Source organism: Chenopodium quinoa, unplaced genomic scaffold (genome assembly GCF_001683475.1).
Source record: "Chenopodium quinoa cultivar QQ74 unplaced genomic scaffold, ASM168347v1, whole genome shotgun sequence".
Classification (NCBI taxonomy): Eukaryota; Viridiplantae; Streptophyta; class Magnoliopsida; order Caryophyllales; family Amaranthaceae; genus Chenopodium; species Chenopodium quinoa.
In genome coordinates, this window is record NW_018742817.1 from 358859 (window position 1) to 380894 (window position 22036).

The following is a 22036-nucleotide window of genomic DNA, read 5'->3' on the forward strand; positions in this document are numbered from 1 at the left end:
AGTAGGACAGTGTCAGTTTTGAATAGAGTTTCATATCTCATTTATATCTTTTCCGTTATAGCTTGGATTTAATATTATAATATATCATTGAAAAGATAATTTCAAGATCTATCCAACAATATAAAATTTGGATAAAGATTATGAGCCACGTAAATAAAATCTGAATATATTCCACTTCGTACAAAACAAGGATTCTAAAAAAGAGTAGTTTTATTCAATTTCAAACTCTTTAAAACAAAATTATCAATCCTAACTCCATTAGGATTTAAGAGAACCTTCTAGAGTATTCTAGAAGACTATAATCAATCCTAATAGCTTTAGGAATGATAATTAATAATAGGCCCTCCTCTAGATTATTGGGCCGTATATAAAAACCAAATCAGGCCCAGTTTAGTATTTTGGTCATAACTTCCTCATTATTCATCGGAATTGGGCTTATAATATATCGTTGGAAATGTCTTTTCAAGCCCTATCCAACTACACCATTATTGAACCCTTATCATGTACCAAACTAAACTGGAATGCACGTTTTTCATAAATAAGGTAAGAAAAGAAATATTTTCAAAAACAGAAAGAAGAGATATTTTACATCACTAGACTTTTCACACTTTCGCTTTGTTCGATAATCAAATGACATGAAAGGTATTCATCACTGGGTTAGATTTTGGGGAGACACAAATGGGTGTCTACAACTGGTACTTGAAAAGACAATTATACCCCTAGATAAACAAATTTTGATTATTTGGGAAATTAACTGGGTATCCCTCAATAATAAATAGTTTTGAATAATTTTGTTTTTATTTCTAATATTTATTTATATATTTATGTGCATAGATAGAACAACATTAGCTTATACGTGACACATTGACATTTTTAGGAACACTTTTTAATATATAAGTATAAATATAGATATATAGAGCTGGTAAAAAGTTGTATCGTGTCGTGTTCGGTTGCATATTAATTTCTTGTTGTTGATACTTGTATAGTATAACCACTTTATCTAAACGGGTTGTGTTCGAATTGGTTTCATATAGTGTCGTGCTGACTTCATGTTCTCTCAGTAACTTCATGTTCGTTTTGTATCAGTTTCGATCGTGTTGTTATGCAATAGTATAAAATTGCTCCGTACATCGTCAATTCTTAACCATTATATTGTCACGTCCAAGTCGTCCAACTAATCAATTCAGAGTTCAAACCATACTTTTATATACTACGACCTTGTTTGGCAAATGGTTGTTGGCGGTTGGCTGTTGGCTGGTTCACTTGGCTTGTTTGACTAGCTGGAATGTTTGGCTGTTTATAAAAGTGTTTGGTAAATTAATTGTTGGTTGTTGGTTGTTTATTAGATAATTTGTGGGCCAACAAGCCAAAAGCCAACAAAAAAGCTACTCAAAACAGCTTTTTCATTTTGGCTTAAAAGCCAACTTTTTCGCTGACTAAAAAGCCAATTACCAAACACATTTTTTGGCTGTTTGACCACCTAAAAAAGCCAAAAGTCAAAAGCTAACCAAAAGGCCATTAAAAAGCCAATTACCAAACATGGCCTACGTATTTTCATTTTCTTGTCAATTCATCCATCCTCACAACTTCACATGGTGCTACACTGCTACTGCGGTACTGCTTAGTAAAATCTATTTTGCCGTAGCATATACATTAAGGACTTGTTCTCTTCAACTTATTTCAGATACTTATTATTTATTCCTTAATAAATTCAGATCAGATCAGAAAGATTCAGATCAGACCAGATCAGAACTTTTGATCATCATTTACTTATTGTTAAATATCGTTAATTGCGTATTAAATTTTTTTTTTATAAAAATTACATATTTAAAAAGTTCATAATGAGACAAATCTAACAAGATCCATTTTGTTAATATTTTTCTTTATACATTAGTATTAAAATACGGTCAAAGTTTAATCAAATTGTTAAATCAGATCAGACTAGACTATCACCAAATCAGAAAAATTCAAATTAGACCTTAAAAAATTCAAATTATATTGAATATTGATTATTGTCACTTGACTCACTTCGTTACTCCAATTTTTTTATTTTTTTTGAGAGGGACTCACATCGTCCGTCAAAATTAAAGCCCTTAACACAGGTGAAACGCTAAACATCGCCCGCAATTTACCATATAAAGCCCACAAATATGTTATGATTTGACCATTATGCCCTTTTGCTAAAATTGAGATAATCTCGGTGTAAAAAATGTGGAGCCGTACTGGCTCGTCGGGGGAGACCGGATGGCAGGCCGGAGATGCGGGGGACGCCAGAAGTACGTCGTCGTCGACGGAAAACGAGGTAAGTGACCGCTAAAATTCACGGTTTACCGTCGTAGTGGCTACGGCGCCTAGGGTGGACGCCCAAACCGTAGCCTGGACGTCCAAGCCGGACGCCAGAACCACCAGAGTGGCGTCCAGGCTAGACGCCCAGACCACCAGAGTGGCGTCCAGCCCAGACGCCCAGACCACCAGACCGGCGTCCTGGCCAGGCGCCACTCCACTGGGTGAGGCGGCCCTGCCAGGCGCCAGTCCAGTGGGTGTGGCAGCCCTGGCAGACGTCACCTTTAATAATTAATTTTTATTTTTTCCTTTTTGATTTTGTTGTTGTTTTTTATTTAATTTTTTTGTGAAAATAAAAAATCGAAAATGATTTTTTAAAAAAATTCGAAATGGGTTTTTTGTAAATTAAATTTGAAAATTCGAAATAGGTTTTTTTAAAATTAAATTTGAAAATTCGAATTGGTATATTTTTAAATTTAGTTTGAAAATTCGAATTGGGTTTTTAAAAAATTTAAGTTTGATTATATATAATTATGTTTTTTTTGTGTTAATTATGTGGAAATATAGAAATTAAATGTATTATCCGTTAAATGTATTTATTGTAATATATAATTGATGCAGGAATATGGTGGAGACGGAAATGATTACAGTGAGATATTTGGACATGATGGTCCATTCGAAGAAGCTCAACAGGCGATTGATTGGGCAAAACAGGTTGCAATTGCAGCTAGATTTTGCTTGGTAGTAGCAACTCATAAATCTCAACGGGATGGTAGAATGGATCGCATTTTGAGATGTGACCGTTATCGCAAAAGAGAAGAAAGAGATTTTCGTACAGCCACTCGGTTTGACACAAAGCGGAAAGGTTGTGGGTGTGAGTTCAGAGTAAAGGTTCGACAACTACGGAGTCGTGACGGTTGGGAAGTGATAGGTTACTCTGAATGGGGGTATCACAACCATGAGATGATAGTATATGAAGAGGGTCATCGACAACTGAGCGGCTTAAGTCCTGCTGCGAAACTAGTTGTGAAAGAAATGAGTGATGCTCAAGTGAAGCCTGCTAAAATATTAGCATCTGTGTTAGAGAAATTTCCAGAAGACCATCCAAACCGAAGACACATCTACAACGTCAGACAGCAACTCAGGTTTGAACGGTCAGAGGGAAGGAACCCTATACAGCAGCTGCTACACCAGGCACAATCACGTGGTTACCTGTTCTGGTTTGATTCTGATGAAGATACAGCGGAGGTGACTCATCTTTTCCTTGTGCATCCTGATTGTGCTGATATGATCAAGTCTTGGCCATTTGTGATTTTGATCGACTCAACGTACAAGACAAACAAGTACAAGTTCCCTCTGGTTGAGATGGTTGGGATGGCTCCAACGAACCAGAACTTTCTGATTGGTCATGCAATCATCAGGGATGAGACGGCTCCAAGTTATTATTGGGTTTTGGAGAAGCTGAGAAACTACATCGGGCCTAATGTTCATCCAGCAGCCATCGTCAGCGACTGTGAGGGAGGTCTCTTTGCCCCCATAACACAGCTGTTTCCCGAATCGAACCACTTATTGTGCACATGGCACATCAACAACTGCGTGAAAGTGAAAGCCTACAACCTTTTCAGGAAGAATTTGGAAATGGCAGAGAGATTGGTGAATGGTAAGTGGCGGAAGATCCTACAGGCTACCACAGAGGAAGCGTATGAGCGAGCATTGGCTAACTTCAGGGATTCGTACCAGTGGTGTCCGGCACTGGTGGACTATGTGATGCATCAATGGGTCCCTCATAGGGAAAAGTTTGTCAAATATTGGACAAACCAGGTACTTCATTTTGGGAACACTACAACATGTAGAGTTGAGAGCGCTCATAGAGCTACCAAGGACTGGATTGATTCATTGACCGCTGCTTTGGATACACTGTTCGCTAGACTGAACAAGTCAATTGAAACTCAGAAGAACGACATCAGGAACTCTCTAGAGGACTCCAGACGACGACATGGTACGATGTATAGCCATTTTATATTTAAGATTCTCCATGGTCGTGTGTCACACTACTGCTTGGGGTTGATTCTCACTGAGCTGAACAGGGTGAGGGACTTGGCTGACGAAGTGTATACTCGGTGTGGGTGTACTATTTCAGTAACTCATGGATTACCTTGCGCATGCACCATTCATCGCGTTATTACAGAAGAAAGGGCGTCGTTACATGTTGATCAGGTCCATTCATTCTGGAGGACGCTTGTTATTGGTGAGCATGCAGACAATCAAACGGCCGACCGTGAACAGGAAGAGTTGGAGCAGTTCCGTTCGATGTACGACCGAGTGTCCTCCAGCCATCCTTCTATTATTCGTGACGCTACTCATGTGCTTCATGACATGTTCCACCCGTCTAACTTAGATTATGAGGAACCCGAAGGAGTTGACCGTCCTCGAGGTCGACAACGGCGGAACAGGAGTGCGTTTGAGTATATCCGTGGTCTTGGTCGTGGTCGTTCTCGTGGTCGGACATCGTCATCTAGTCGTAGTCAATCTTCATCGTCTGTGAATATGCCCCTGAGAACTGGTACGTTTTGGTTGTTTTTATTGCACATAGTTTTAAAGTGTTACTCCTGTCTTCTTAACTGTCTATAATTAATTATTTGGTGAATAGGAAGAAACGATGTTGATCAGTTTCCGTACAAGGAAAGGATACCTGCGATCATCATGTCGTACGTGGAAGGGTGGAATGATGTAATCGGAGATGGTAACTGCGGATTCCGGGTCGTGGCTGATGTTTTTCAAATGGGCGAAGACAACTACGGTTTGGTGCGTGAGTTGATGTACAGCGAAATTGCCTCTAACCGAAATGTTTATCGTCATGTGTACCAGGATGACTTGGATGGCGCTCTCCGGCGTATCCGGTGGGGAGGTGGACCTTGCGGCGAAAATCATTATTTTGACGCGCCCCTAGATCTGTTTGCCGTTGCAAACATTTACAAATGCGCAGTCATGCATTTCGGCCTGGGAGTGCATAGTCAAGCTTATTATCCTTGTACCACGGTTCTCCCTTGGCGGTCGCGTGAGACTGTCACCACACCGGTCAGAGAGCTAGCTATTGCGTTTCTTGGGTCGTCATACAGACATTTCATCCGACTAGACATGTCAACCGATTTTCCGGTGCCACCGATTATACCTCGGTGGTACAACATTCGCACAGCGAGCGTAGAGGGTTGGGATGCGCTATATAATGACCGGATCCACGAATGGAACACCCTAGCTGCATTTTAGTTTTTCTTGTTTACATTCTTTATTTGTAATCTTATTTGTACGTTGTTCTTTTAATGAGAACATTAATATTTTATATTGCATTTTAGTTTTATATCGTACATGTCATCAACCCTCTGACTGAATGGACCGTAATCATCATACGGTCCACTGCCATCGTCCACATCCTCATCCTCATCTGCGCCCTCCTCATGCTCCTCCTCCTGGTCACCCTCCTCAGCATCATCATCGTCATCGTCATCCTCATCCCGAGGGTGGATCCGTTCTCTACGAACTGAGGCCGAAATACCACGGGATCTGACATGTCTATGCCCCGACCTCTCCACTGAATAACTTCTACTAAGAAGCTCTATATTCTTCCCCCCACCATGACGACCCTACACAAAATTTTAAAATATATAAACATACAAAAATTTATACGATAAATAATCATCATCGCAAATCAAATACACTAAAAACAAACAAATAATAGTAAACAAAATATAAACGTAGAAAAAATACAACGAAATTGAAAAAATTTATAATAATAAACAACAAAATATAAAAACAATTCAAAATTATATTACAAAAAAAAAAAAAAAATTTAAAAACAATTTTTTAAAAAAATTAAAAAAAAAAATTAAAAAAAAAAATGGGGGGGGGGGGGGCGCCCTGGCTGGACGCCCAGCCGGCGGTGGTGGCGCCAGATGCAGACGCCGCCACCAGTTGGCTGGCGTTTGGGCTGGACGCCACAGCCACGGCTGCGGCGCTTAGACTAAACGCCACAACCGTGGCGGTGGCGTCCAGCCCAGGCGCCAGCCAACTGGTGGCGGCGTCTGCATCTGGCGCCACCACCGCCGGCTGGGCGTCCAGCCAGGGCGCCCCACCGCGTTCACGGCGGTTTTCCCCTATTTTTTTTTTAAACAAAATATACCTTTCCACCTTGGGACATCCTTCCCTCCGCCGCCGCCGCCACTTCCTTGCCTTGCCGCCTCGACATTGCCGTTATTTTGAATATTTTTTTTTAGAGAGGTTGAAAGAAGATGAGCAATGAGAGTGTGAGTGATGAGAGTGTGAGTGTTTTTTTTTTTTAGGTCAAGGGCAATTTTAGGAAACCAAGTGAATTTTGTGGGCTTTATGTAGTAATTTGTGGGCGATGTTTAACAAATCCCTAACACAGTACCACCTAGAGAGGCTTAACGCTTGTAACTCGTGAACAACTAAAGTCAGATTCATCAATCCAAGAAAAAGAAAGATGAGAGAGAAAATGAGAGAAAGGTCGACGATGAACGCCATGAGGTCTGGTTTAGTAGTTCTCGGTGCACTCGCTTTTGGTTACTTATCATTGCAACTCGGTTTCAGACCATTTTTAGAAAAAGCTCAACGAACTCTAGAAATTGAATCTCAACAGCATTCTAAAACTCAACAACACCACCAAGAACAAGAGCAATCCTTTGATTTTCCTGATGATTCATCTTCCACTCTCCGCGATTGAACTTGCATTTCTTTTTTACAGGTAAAATTCCCCTTTTCTTCTTTTAAGTGGGTTTTTATTATATTTGGGCACTTGATCAATTTGTATATTCTAGATTAATTTATACAATTCTAAGATTTTTTTTAACAATTTTGTGATTTTTGTTTTATCAAATTATCTAACTTTCCTGAATTTGGTTGGTGGATGTTTATAATGTATATTTGCATTCTGAATATAAATTTTTGGTCATTTGTGATATGCTGTTGATGGTAGAAATGGATGCCTTTACATCTTACACTTTATGAGCTTAGTTTGACTATAATGTGTTCTAAAACAAAAATAAATTGTGGGTGACTGAGTGAAGGGTATATATTGACAGTCTTGCCAATGCAAGATAAGCTAAGTCGCGAGATCAATTATTCGAGCTTTTGGTAAAACCGGCTCATTTAAGTGTTGTTTGATGAGGAACAAGTTGATTGAGAGGGGATGTGAACGTATGAGTACTAATAAGATATCCTGACTTGTACCTATATACATGGTGTGTTTAGTTTGATTGGAAAAGATCTAGTGGGGTGAAACTAGATGAGATAATGAAGGGATAAATGATAACCATTACTTTGATAGGTTGTTTGGCTGAGCTGTGATATGACTCGTATTGAGTTCCCGAAACCTATTGCTTTGCTTGAATATATAATCAAACCACTTTGTGTTTTTTTGTTCTTCCCTAAGCATTGTTGTGAAGTTTGATTGTTTTGTGTTAACTGTAGAAAAGGTTTGATATGATTCCTCAAAATTTATACTAGTATTTCCTTCTGAACTTTTCACTGGTGATATAAACCCAATTGGAGCTAATGGGTTCTATCTTTGTTTACTTGAACAATGTGATTATTCAAGTTTCCTGGCTTATTGGTGCTGCCTTTTTTTTTTCTCAAAAGTTGGCTCAACAATTGTATCATCTATTATGTTGAAAAATGTGTTTTTCATCAGCTTGTTGGAAGTTTGGTTGATAGCTAATTTATATGGCTGCAGTATGCTCTCTTATAATGCAAACAACATTACAACATTCATCATTTGGTATGATTGAAAGTAAGTAGGCCTTGTTCACTTTATCAACTCACCACTAAGTGCTGACAACATTAAGCAATGAAAAACTCACTTCATAAGAACTAACTAGTGAGTACTCTGGCGTTGTCCCGGGCTGCTACTGTTATAGATGTGCAATTGATTTTTTTTTTTTTAAAAGCTTTTCAAAATTGCAATTGTCATTGTCAACCAAAATTGAGTTATTCTTTGATTATCCTTTTTTATTTATTTTTTATTATTTTAATTAAACCTTGGGGTTTGCACTTATATAATTTTTTTTACATATTAATAACATAGTTGATAATTGACTTAGATGATTAAATAGTCATCTTTGTTATGAGAGGTTGGGGGTTCGAACCCCCTTATCTTTATGTTTTTATATGGTTTTTCTTAAGAACCCACCATTGAATTATTCTCTATCTTTGAGAGCACAGGGGATAATGACTTTCAAATCACATTCCAAATTTTCAATGAAAAACAAACAATGAACTTTTAGGATCATTTTCCCTATTCACTTTAATCCCAATGGTTACAATGAGGTTGCTTGGTGGAGAGCCAATTTTTATTAATAACAATTTTTCTTCCAAATCCTCTATTGCGAGCGAAATCGTTCACTAGGTCCTTAGAATCTTAGATAGGCTTCTTGGGTATGCAATATTTAGTAAGCAACATTTGGGGAAGCTTACTAGAGAGGAGATTCTTTGCTTATGGATGGCCACTAGTGAGGAGTTTGGAAGAAGGTTGAATATTGGGTTTTTGTTCATGCAATGTTGTACTTCAGTTGCAAAGGAAAAGAAAATCGGAGAAATTTTGTGATTCTATGGTCACGAGGTTGGCCAAAATGTTCTACCAAGAGGAGCTTCTTAGACTAAGTAACTCAAGAATTTGAAGTTCATTGCACCCACTAGGAATCCCAATGTTTTCAAGTGGCTTGTGCGCAAAAACCACCATTACTTATTCTCAAATTCGGCCTCCACCTCTATTACTAGGAATGCTCGAAATGTTTGGAAGGTGCCCAAAGAAAATGGGCGGGTGGATGCTGTGATGGATGATGGTGGTGAAGATGACGGAGATGATAATGAAGAGGAGGAGGATGAGCAACAGCAACCACCACCACAACAACAACAACAATTCCCACGAGGTATGATTGATTTTGAGTAATAATATAGGAAAATAAACCTTGGAATGCAAGATCTCTTTGAGACCCAACAAGACATGTTCCTCCAACAACAAGCCTTATATAACTCGAGTGTCAATCAAGGCAAAGTTACCCCCACGGTCAATTATCCATATTGGTCGCCACAACACAATCCAGTACCGTCTTTGGGGGGGGGGGGTGTGACAACAAACCCACATATGCTAATAGGCAAGTCCTATCGGATTTAACATTGAATTGCGGTCGTTCCCTAATGATTCCAGGTGGGAGTGACTATAGGGGGTATAAATTGCAACTGTTTCGTTTTATAGGATTTGGATCTCTAATGTTTGGATCAGATCGGATTTGGATCCGTTTTGATGGATCGAATCTAGATCTGAATCCTATTTTTGAGATCTAAATCCGACTCATAGATCCGTTTTTTTTTATTTTTATATATTATCATGTTTTTTTCAAGATTTATATATTAATTAATTTGACTAGTCTTATATAAATACTAGTTGATAAAAGTTTATGATAAACTTTTAGGCTTAAATGTTTAATACAGTCATATAATCCCTATTGATAATTTATATAGTATCGTACTTTTTGTAGTTTTATTTCTAAATAGAAATCTATATTATTATTGACTTGAAATTATTTATATTGAATTTAAACTCTTGATGCAAGTATTTTTAGCAAAATAAAATTATTTTTACTGATTAGAACTTATCTATACATGTTCTCTATTTTTTTAATAAATTAAATATATTTATGTTATTATTAACTTGAAATTATTTTTATTGAAAGTATTTTTTTATACCAATATTCACTATTATTTTTTAAACTAAATTAATATTTCGTATCATATAAATAATATATAAAGCTAAACTTTTAGCCATGTCACGAGACTCCGACACTTAACATTCCAACTTTTCGCCAGGTGTTGCGCCACCTTGGACAGATTTAGATAGATTTCATAAGATAAAAAGGTTAGTTAAGAATTCCATTTCAATCAAATTAGGATAGAATTTTAGAATAAGATTGTTAATTTAGAGTGTTATTTTCGATAAAATATCAAATAATAAACTAATAATAAGGCCACAAGACAACATTTAGCGTTTTAACTTTTTGTCAAAGTGTCAGTACCATGTTGAATAGATATAGATAAACTTTGTAGCATAAAAAGTTAATTTAGAATTCTATTTTCAATCAAATTTGGTTTATTGTTATTTAAAGTTTTATTTTAATAAAATACCAATATTTCATATATACAAATTGTATTATAATTTTATCTTTAAAGTCCATAAACAACCCGGGCCGCCCGGGGCACAAAACTAGTATATTATAAATGGATCTTATTTTAAAGAATTTTGTTAAGCAAATTTTAAGATGGAAATAAAACTGAGTATGATATTTATTAAAAATTATGATTAATTTTGTATATATGAAATAAGTATATCTACAATAAAACTCTATATATCAATTTTATCTTGAAAAATCTATCCAAATATCGCTTAGTGAGTATCATATGTGTCACAATAAAATCTAGTTTTCGCCTACATGGCGAATAACTGGAATGCCAAGTGTCACTGTCTCGTGCTTGGTTGCGAGTTTGGCTTTTTATATTAGTGATATGATATATACCTATAAGTTTCTTTAGTATTACATACTTTGTTTGTTATTTTAATATGAACTAAACTTTAATTATTTATTTATTATTTTAGAAAATTAATGGTTTAATCATGTGTATATGTATTAATTGAACTTATAAATCTATATTTTGGCTCATTTTCTACAAATAAAAGTGTTAAAAGTAACAAATTTTTGAAAAAAAAATAGGGTTTTTCTACATTATAACCCTCCAATTTTCCGTTTTCTACGATGTGCCCTCCCTTTTTGAGAAATCTGCATTGTAACCTTAAAATACATTTAGTTTCTATACGGTAACCTTACCGTTAACAAATTCCGTTAGTGGGGCCTACTCACCATTTTATAATTTTTTTTATCAATTTGCGTGTTGAAAATGGTTCCGTTGAAGGTTTTTGGGGTATTTTGGACCTAAAGGAACCAAATTGAGCTTAGATTTAGCAAAATAATAACACAAATGCCTCGTTTTGCATATTAAAAAGTCTCGATTTACGTGTTTACGTATTTAATATGCAAAACAAGACATTTGTGTCATTTTTTTGTGAAATCTGAGCTCAATTTGGACCCTTAAGGGCCAAAATACCCCCAAAAACCTTTAACGGAACCATTTCTAACACGCAAATCGATAAAAAAATATAACTAACGGAATTTGTTAACGCCACGATAACGGCAAGGTTACCGTATAGAAGCTAAATGTATTTTAAGGTTACAGTGTAGATTTTTCAAAAAGAGGGGGCATATCGTAGAAAACGGAAAGTTGGAGGGTTATAATGTTGAAAAACCCTAAATAATATATGCGGACCCGAATTTGTGGATCCGGATCTGGATCCTGTAATTTCTATAATTTTGGATCCGCGAATTCGGATCTAGATCCAGATTTGACTCTATGTCTTAAAAACGGATCTGGATCTAGATCTAGATCCGGTCCGTTGCCATCTCTAATAGGGAGATCCCAGCTATCCCCATGTTGATCCTAATCACCCCGCACCATTGACTATGCCTCCCTAGTTGGATCCTTTAGCCTCTTGGCAAGAAGATCTTTTCTGAGGCCATTACGTGAGCAAAATCGGTTACTCGGTCAGTTTCAATGGACCCGGAACCGGGTCCGAGATTTTGGAACTAGAACTGGAACTGGTTGTAACCGGGTCCCGTGGTGGCGGAACTGGTCCCGGAATTGGTGGGAACCGATTCCAAGACCGGGTACCCAGTTCTTATTTCAGTTATTTCCCAAAGTTAATACTAAATTGCAATAAAACTTTAACTACAAAATTAATTTCTGAAAACCCCAACTAGATTATATTGATTTGTCAAAATTCAGTAAACACTATAAAAAAAAAAAAAATCAGTAAACGATTATAATATCAATATAAAATTAATAAAAAAAATCCCCAAATGTGATACTCCATTGCTTCATTCTTTGCAATTCTCAAATCATACAACCCAAAATAAGAATAATCTCCTAAACTATTGAAAACCTTTACTTGTTACATAAATGAGAACAAGTTTTTAGAGGTAGGAAATTAAAGAGAGAAAAAGAAGTACTGTGAAAGAGGAAAAAAAGGTTGGAGTGAGAATGAAGCGTAAGAATGAAATGTTAGAGAGAGGCTAAGAGTTTTAGGGTTTTGTTTGATGGTGGGTTGAAAGTTTTATGAGCAATTAGGCTGTAGATAACTCTTTAGTTTCTTAAAATCACAAACAATCTACATACTATATTACTATGTATCATATCTAACCGGGTACCCAGTGGGTACCGGTTCCAAAATTTTAGAATTTGGAACCGGAACCGGTACAAACCGGGTCCTTATTTTTGGAATTGGAATTGGTCCCAGTTTAACCGGTTTCGGTTCCGGACCCACCGGGTCTTGACCGGTTCCGGTCTCGGAACCGGGTACCCATAATTTTTGCTCAACCCTAGTGGGTACCCTCACGGTTCCCCATTTGACTTTTCTTATGAAGAGGACAATGATGAGGCAAGCCCTAGTGGCCACTAGTCCTTCTTCCATGGTTTTTGAGAGTGTCATCATAGTCAATGGTGTGACTTCATATGGGTGCTTGTTGTGTTGTTGCTCTATTGTTTGATGATGAGTGAATAATGTGTGATGATACGGGTTTTGGTTGTTTTTGCATGTGGCTTGTTAGACTTTGGAAACAAATTGTTCCCTACGTTTTTAAATACTTGCTCCATTTCTCCATGCGCGGAGTTTCAAGAGAAATTGGAGAAAGTAATAAAATATGGAGGTAGTGGCGGATCCAGGATTTCAGAGCTTGTCACCCTGAATTATTGATGACTAGGAGGATTACATTTAGTGAAGAAACTAGCGATATTATGCATTTTATTTGTAGTACGTTTCCGCTTCATTTTGAAAATCATTTAATAAATAACAAATCCAGCAATTCAAATATACAATCAAATATACAGTATTTCAGTTCATTTGAATACAAATAATACAATCAAATATCAATCAAATCTGAAATAAAATCAAACTATCAAAGTATAAAACAATAAGGTCAATAATCAACTAATTTAGACTACAAAGTACCAATTTTACCAAATAAAGTTCAGTTCAATTCAACATTTCAACACCACAATGAACATATTGAACAACCCGTCAAAGTGTCTAGACTATGAAATTATAAAAGACTGAAATTATAATTGATTAATTAATGAACACAATAATGAATAACAAATCAACAATTCAATCAAATGAATGAAATTATACATTATTAAAATTAAAACTAAATAACAAATTAAATAGTTCATAATTTCAATTTTAATACAATAATACCTTGCTATGCTTTAACGGTAGTCACTTGCTCACTTCGGTCGGTGGTGGAAGGCGGTGTGGCGGCGCGCCAGACCTGTACCGGTTGCCATAGATCCAAGGCCCGGTGGCTGGTGCGTACTGCGGTACTGGTACGGTGGGCTGGTGGCTCGTCCAGCGTCCGCGATCAGAATTGATGTGAGAGAGTGAGAGAGGGAGTTAGAGTTGTGTCGTTTGAGACTTTGAGTTTCGTTTGGTTCATTGGTTGTTCCGTTGTTTTTTTTTTTTTTTTTTTTTGTTAATAAATTTTTTTTTCCTACTGAGTCACGTGACCCAGCACGCACACATGTAGATTCGTCAATGGTAATGGGGTAGGTGGAAGAATAAAAAATTATAAAAAGTAAAAGTATTTAAGAGAATTGGAGGAGAGAGAATATAAAATTAATAAAATATTATTTGTGTTGGGACTATTAGTTGAGAGAAATAAATAAAATATTGTAAAACCTTTTCAAATATGGAGAGTGGAGCAAGTTTTTTTAAATAGAAGGAGTACATACCAAAGAGTTAGAGAGAAGAAAGATTCCAAAGTCTAGCAAGCCACCTGAAAAACAACCAAAAAAATAAAAAACCACTCTCATCAAATAATAGAGCAACAACACAACAAGCACCCATATGAAGTCCCACCAATGGCTATAGAGGTAGTGGTGTAGGGGGGCACCCAGTTCCTCATCACGAGAAACACTTGCGTTCCTCATAATGGCATTTTGGAAAATAATATCAAGTTTTTTCACTTCCTGAGCTGCTGAGTCGGATTTCGTGGGGACAGTTTATGTGTCCAGCTGATGAGTAAATTTGGATGGCGTTACTTTAGACTTTAGTAGACGATTCCCTGTTTGAGCAAACGGTTAAAAAAATTACACATGTTTTCTTCTCTTCTCCTCTCTATCAATGGCGGTCTCTCTGAACTCGTAGAGTTGAAATAATCGTATATTGAAGTTGTCTAATTTCCTTGAAGTGTGACAAGTTAGTGAAGTTATCTTTTTTTTTTCGTCGCTTTAATCATTTCGTAAGTTCTGTTCTAAGGTTTTTGATTTTTGATTTGTTTTTCTATAATTCGAAAACATTTCATGAAATTGAAGTCATAATTGCGATAGAACTCAGAATACTTTTATAAGTAATGGGATTATTAGAATCCCTCTGTAAAAAATGGGTTTGAGGTTGCTGAGAATGGCTCATTCATTTTGTTTAAAATGCAATTTATAATTTCTGAAAATGGTTTGCAGTTTTGTTCTCTAAAATGTGTTGATTGATTTTTGTTAATTTTTGAAAATTGGTTGTATTACTAGGAATTCGTACCAACACGACCTATTACAATGATTAATGGCTCCCAAAGATCTCACTTACCTCCGTTTGAACGAATTGATGTAGTGTTCTTGGGGTTGAATCGCAGACCTCCGTTTGTTCAAGTTCGAATCACAAACCCCCGCTATAAATTCAGTTTAATTAACTTCTTCGAGTTGCATGTTTTTACCTTGAGAAATTCAGTTGGAACTTCCGACTTGAGTTTCGCCCAGAAATCGAGTTGAATGTTCAACCTTCAACCTTCAACCTTCAAAACCCAGTTCCTCTATTTTTTTTTTTTTTGTAAAAAAAAAAATAAGAATGTATAAACGTTGTAGTTTAACGCCATTTAAAGTGATACGTAGCCCAGTAGTACAGGGGCAATCCAAGTAATACATGGGAAATTCCAGCACATGACTTATACTAGGGGAATTTCCGTTATTGCCCTTATGAGAAACAAACTTTGTAGGGAATTTCCCGTGGGGTAGGTGGAAGAATAAAAATTGTAAAAAGTAAAAGTAGTTGAGAGAATCGGAGGAGAGAGAATATAAAATTAATAAAATATAAATTATGTTGGGCCCATTTGTTGAGAGAAATGAATTAAATAATGTAAAACATTTCCAAAATAAGGAAATTGAGTAAGTATCTAAAAACACCGCTAATGAAAAGTAGAGCAATTATTTAAAAACAGATTGAGTACATACAAAAGAGTTAGGGAGAAGAAAGATTCCAAAGTCTAGCAAGCCACATGAAAAAACAACCAAAACCTATATCATCACACATCATCATAAAAAATAAACAACCACTCATCATCAAACAATAGAGCAACAACACAACAAGTACCCATATGAAGTCCCACCAATGGCTATGAAGGCACTCCCCCCCAAAAATCATGGGAGGACTAGTGGCCACTGGGGCCTGCCTCATCATTGTCCATCTCATAAGAAAAGTCGGATGCGGGACCTCGAGGGTCCCACCCACCAGAGCCATCCATAATGGCCTCGAAAAAGATCCTCTTTCCAAGAGGCCTAAGGATGGGGAGGCATAGCCAATGGATCGACGTGGGGGTGAATCCATAATATTTGAATTGCCATCTCAAAATTGTGCCACCATAACTATCCATGGTACTACCCACTACCACCTTAAGTCTCTTTTGTACTATTGCATAAATTCAATGTAGCTCTAGAAAATTGATTTAGTTGTTTAATTGATCTCCAAGATAAAGTAGGAGTTCCTTGTTGTAGGGGTTCTTAAATCATATGTTTCAGTGCGTGCCAATCAAACCACTATTGGTTGCAGCTAAAGAACTTCAAAGCCAAACTCAGCTAAAACTTCTTCACATAATAGTCCTGGCTAAATTGGAATGCAAGCATCTGGTGACTAGGACTTCTATAGTTCTAGTCTCTAGGTAGTCAATAGCTCTTAACCAACTCTAGCTCCCTGATTGCTTTAAACTCAGATCTGTGCCCAACAGAAGATGTTTTGTGTGCTGCAGCAGGCAGCCTACAGTTCAAAGCTTAATATATTTTGTTGAACGATGCACATTTAACGGCAAATCTAAATTTTCTATCGTAATCTTGTGGCACATTCATATATAAGTAATATAATGTTTTCAACTTTCCAGAATAACCTTCCCGTAAAAACTTTCAAATCAAAGTCTGTTACTTTACTTATAAAATTTTGACAATGTTTGATGCAAATTTTGATGTGATGTTTCGTAAACTCTTTAGCAAGCCTTGAAGGTTAAAGAGCTATTGTAACAGCTAGTACTTTTTGGTGGTGAAGTCTGATCTAAATATCTAATTGATTTGGATCTATCATTGTTGAGTGATGATATTTGTTTTTCTGCAAATTCTTTATGATGGTGGAGGTGAAAGATATGAAATGTTGTAAACAACAAGGATTTAATGTAAGTGTCATATAAGCTTTATGTTTAAACTTTTGGTAAAATTATGAAAATAGAGGATTTAAGGCTATTATGTAAAGATTGAAGCTTTTTTTTTTTTCCCTTCTTCTTTTTTGATAGGCAATTGAAGCTTCATATACATTGAAATAATCAATTTCTGGTCTTGCATGTCCTCAGTCCATTCTTAATTGTATTGCTAATACTGATATTTACTGCTCTTCATGTTTAATTTACCACTTACCATTTTATGCTTCTTTCTTTTATAAAGTAAAGAAAACGCTGATTTATTTCTCTCACAATTTTACCCTTCTTTCCTAAGGGTAAAATTGTATGCATCTGGAACTCCCTGTTAGATACATACTCGATTAATCTTGGACTTTAAGAGCTGAGTTTAGGCCGTCTTGACTGTTTTTGTCCCTGAGAAGCCTGTGAACTAGCAATCTTATGTCTCTCACATGTTTACCTTTCTCACTTTCTCCCAACTGTTAAGGAGCCATGTAATTTATCCTAATTTCTTACTTGATAGCCTAGGGAAACAAACTAACTCTTAAGTCTAGATCTTGTAGATCCTGTAATTAGGGAATTGAAAAGATTGTGTTATTATTATAAGTTGGGCATGAACGTATGAAGGGTCAATGGATCCATGGTTATCCCTGGATGCATGCCTATTGAGAGGAGCTAAAAGCTGCAATAGATGGGGTTATAATGTCCATGTGTTGCAGTTGAAAACTAATGTCTCAGACACAATAATTTCAGGTATCATTTTCATTTTTCAGGCCCATACATTTGTAAACCAGCAAGCACAGCCACTCTTTGCACTCTACATTTTTAGTTTGTGGAGCTAAAAGAAGGTGAATAGTGAAACCATGTATGATCTCTTTTGATAAGTGACTACTGCATGTACTGCTGAAGCGTACTGTCTCCTTTCTGTTTCCAGTTGATGGATGTAACTTGTGCGCTGCATACTCTTTGTAGTCCAATGGACCAATAGTTGCGAGTTGGTAAGTTCTTTAATGAATCAGCAAAGCAGATTAATTTGAAATTTTCTTTGCAATTACCTAAAGTTTGGTTATAGGTTCTGGGTGACCGGACATCGGATGACCATGGGTTTCAGGTTTTAGCCAGGGCTTGCCTTTTGTAATCCAGCATTATAATTATAAATGTGGCTTGTTTCAGTAGTATTATTTTTGTTTGCGTAATAGGAAGACTTGCCTTATGCTATTATGGTAGTCAAATTAAACTTGTGTTAGGTTGAGCAAGTTGAGTGTGTATTTATGGGCTACACAACTTGGAAAATCATCTTCGATTGTTACATTCAAACATTTTCAACGATGACAATTATGTCTATTGCATTGTGAAAATAAAAAAGCTCCTTGAGTTGTCAACTTTGATTATTATGTCCAAGTAATGGAAACTATGAGGTCACTTTAATTGTTTGGTGATTTAGTAACAAAGGTCTCATACTGTTCCTTCTCTTCCTTACCTTAAAAAATTAAAATCATAACTACTTGATCTTGATGTGCGAAGAGTAACAAGGATGACTTGGTTACCAACTTGCCACTCATTTCTTTTTTTTTTTTTTTTTTTTTGTTTGAAAACGCCACTCACATTTTAAGCTAACTTAAGTAGTTATCATCCACTATTAAAGTTCATTCATTATAAAATATTTAGTTTTAACAATTTGAAAGGAATGTTATAAATATATATATATACACACACAAACTATTAGGTGTGGCAAGCCGTACCCAATTGTTTGTACGACACTCTCCCTTTTCTCTTCCCTTCTCCTTTTTTCTCCTCCGTTTTACTCCTCTCTTTCTCAATTGCGGCACCACCCCCAACTACCGTCCACAATGCAGTCGCTCGATGAATCAAACTTGCTATTGAATTGAGATTAATGATTTGGTTTATTTGTTTGAAGTTGTTTTGCTATGAATTTTGGGTGGCAATGGTGGTTTTGTGTATGCAGTGGTTGCAGTGGATGAGGAGGTGATTGGTTGCAGGTGGTTGGTTGTTGTGGCCTGTGGGGATGCGGGTTTTGGTGGCTGGAAATTCATGGGCTGCTCTGCTTGTGGTTGGTGGCAATTGGTGGTCGATTTCAGCTATGGCTGAAGATGCGGCTGATTGGTGGTGGTAAATGGCAATGTATGTATTGTGGGCGGATTATTGCGGCGAGGTGGAGTGCGCCGCTTGACGGTTGTGCAGCGGGTGATGTCGTGGTTGGTAGGTTCGGTTGGTGATGCGGTGGTTGGTGGGTTCCATGGCTGGTGGCCAGGTGCAGTAGACGGTGGGATTGGTGGTGGGATTTTTTGACTTTTATCTCAAGAAAAATAAAAAAATAGTTTTTTTCACAAAATCTTTTAAAAGTTTTATTTTCCCACCAAAAAAATTTCTAAAAATTGTTTTTTACCACTTATCGCAAGAAATTTTCGTGTGCAAAACATGTTCTTCATTGGTTTAGCGGGGCATTTTGGCTATCTGAGTCCAATTTGAGATCAGAATTGACAAAAACAAAAAAATCAGAAATGCCTCGTTTAGCATGTTTTACGCAAATTGAGGTATCTTTAAACACGTAAAATGAAGCATTTTCTATCATTTTTTGTCAATTTTGACCTTAATCCTAAAAACCAAAATGCCCGCCAAAACCCCTAAAGTCCATGTGTTTGCCACGAAAATCAAAGAATTTAAAAAATTTCGTTAGATTTTTGACGGCGGGTGGTAAAAAACAATTTTTAATTTTGGGTTTTTCTAAGCTATACCCCTAAGGTATTCGAGTTTCTAAGGTATACCCATGCTTTTTCAAGTTTCTAAGATGTGCCCTTCAACTCCTTATCAATACTAAAGTATACCCTTATTAGTTGTATAAAAGTTATTTGAGAGTGTGATTTCGTGGCTTCAGTTTTCATTATTAGGGTTGCAGTGGCTAAGATTTCTTTCTCCTACCACTTTCTTACCTTTTATCATCTTTCTATTAAATTTATAGTTAACTTTAGGTGACGTGGAAGTACCAAGGAGGGTACCATTCATTAATGGTAGCGAGTTGAGGGGCACAACTTAGAAACTTGAAAAAGCATGGGTACACCTTAGAAACTCGAATACCTTAGGGGTATAGCTTAGAAAAACCCTTTAATTTTTTTTTTTGTTTTTGGTGGTAAAATAAAACTTTTAAAAGTTTAGGTGGTAAAAATTAATTTTTTGATTTTTTCGTGGTAAAAGTCAAAATATATTTTGGACTTATGGACGGTGGTTGAGCTTATTGGTTTGTTGTTAATGAGAAACCCTATTCTCATTTAATTTGAAACGGAGAGAAAGAAAGAGAGGAAGAGCGGGAAAGAGGAGAAAGAAGGAAATAAAAAAAAAATATATTGTATGTTGTCAATTATTAGCGACCAAATGACGTATATCAGCCATTAAAATGAACATATCAACCAATTGATGTATGATATTAGTCAATATTAGAGACATATTAGACATCAATAAAAACGTATCAGTCAACGCAAGGAACATATCAGCTAACAAATAAAATATATCAGCCAACAAAAGGAACATATCATCAAACAAAAGATACATATCAGCTAATAAAAGAAACATATCAACCAACAAATAAAACATATCAGCCAACGAAAGGATGAAATAAGCAAATAAAAGCAACATGTAAGCTAACAAAATAAACACATCAGCTAACACAATGAAGTTGATAAGCCAACAGTTAAAATATACATATCAACTAATGAAATAAAGATATCAGCCAACTAAATAAACATATCAGTTGTCTGATATCAGCCAAAAAAAGAAACATATTAAACATTAAAAAAATATCAGCCAACAAAAGGATATCAACCAACACAAAAAAAAATATCAGCCAACAAATGTAACATATCAGTCATATCAGCCAATTTTGTCGTACGCATAATTTGCGTACAACAGTTTGCATTCAATACCTTCTCTTATATATATATATATATATATATATATAGGTATAATTTTTAAGGAAAATTAAATTTAATCCCTATTTATTTTTTTTATTTTTTGAGGAAAATCCCAATTTTAGGTCATTTGCTTTAAATAATCCTAAGGGTCTGTTCTCATTGATTGAAATGAGCTGAACTTGTTTCGGAGTTTTTTGGAATCCCTTGGGATACTGATCACGCTCTATCAGCAATGAGACTCGGACACCTGCAAAAACAGGAATCTCCGGTGGTCGGAGATCCGCCTCCGACAATCAAGTTAGTGATCGGAAAACGGAATAAATGTAGAGAGAGAAATTGGAGTTTTTAGTGCTTTATTGAATGTTATGTCACAATCCACCCCTCCCATAATCAATGATTGGAGTATTTATAGGGGTGGGGATTTGTGCCCTTTAGGGTAAGTGACCTAGAATTTAGTGTCCTGATTGCGCGGAAAGGACAAGTGTCCCTTAGGGGGGCCGCTTTTGAGGCATTCTAGGATTTTGGGCCTCCTGATGTAAGAAGGCCTTATGTCATTCTCTTTATTTTAGGTTCTCCATTCCTCTTACTATGTGTCATCTTCCTACAGTGACATGTGTCGCCTATTAATTGGGCCACGTGTCACCACGGGATTAGACCACGTACTCTGGGTAATTTTTACCCTAAACATTTTCCCCTTAGAGGGGGTGGCTCGTCCCATTTGGGCCTCCTCCTCTGACCTTACTCGTTCGAATACATTGGGCGCATTTGGAGCATTTTGAGTTGTTGGTAGGGGTTGGACAGGATTGTCCGTCCACCTTATTGGGCTGAGTGCCACAGCCTGCCGCCTTCAAGGAACCTAGCCTGATCGTCAGTCGGACAGGATGGGCCGAATGGCCTTCAATTAGGCCAGGTGCCTTGATTGACTCATCCGACGTCTTCAAGGAACTTAGCCTGATCGACAGTCGGACAGGATGGGCCGAATGGCCTTTAGTTGGCAACCAGTTGTTCTCCATTTTTCAAGAAAATGGTTCAACTTCCGAGGCAGATGATGAATTTGACGGGAAATTATGACGCCCGTTCGGATTCCATCTTTAATGCGCGGTTATTCGTGTGGATTCCGTCAAAAGAGGCGGAACAGTTGAAAATCGTTCGACTTTTAGGTTAAACTTTTTCGAAAGTTAATCGTTCCTCATTTCTTAAGCGGGAATGCCCTTTTTTTTTTTTTTTTTT

General features: G+C 36.7%; 2 long non-coding RNA genes across 3 annotated transcripts; one reads left to right on the forward strand and one right to left on the reverse strand.

Annotated features, from left to right (window-relative positions):
* Window positions 1-12957: 12957 nt before the first annotated feature.
* Window positions 12958-15356, reverse strand: LOC110725913. 2 transcript variants are annotated; one of them, XR_002512258.1, is made up of 2 exons: window positions 15035-15356; window positions 12958-14231 (listed from the first exon to the last, which is right to left on the reverse strand). It is a non-coding gene; the product is annotated as an uncharacterized LOC110725913 (long non-coding RNA). The 2 variants fall into 2 exon arrangements; XR_002512257.1 differs by having other exon boundaries at window positions 12958-14519; window positions 15035-15117.
* A 651-nt stretch (window positions 15357-16007) lies between these two features.
* Window positions 16008-18264, forward strand: LOC110725914. The gene is made up of 2 exons (XR_002512259.1): window positions 16008-16095; window positions 17654-18264. It is a non-coding gene; the product is annotated as an uncharacterized LOC110725914 (long non-coding RNA).
* Window positions 18265-22036: the final 3772 nt, after the last annotated feature.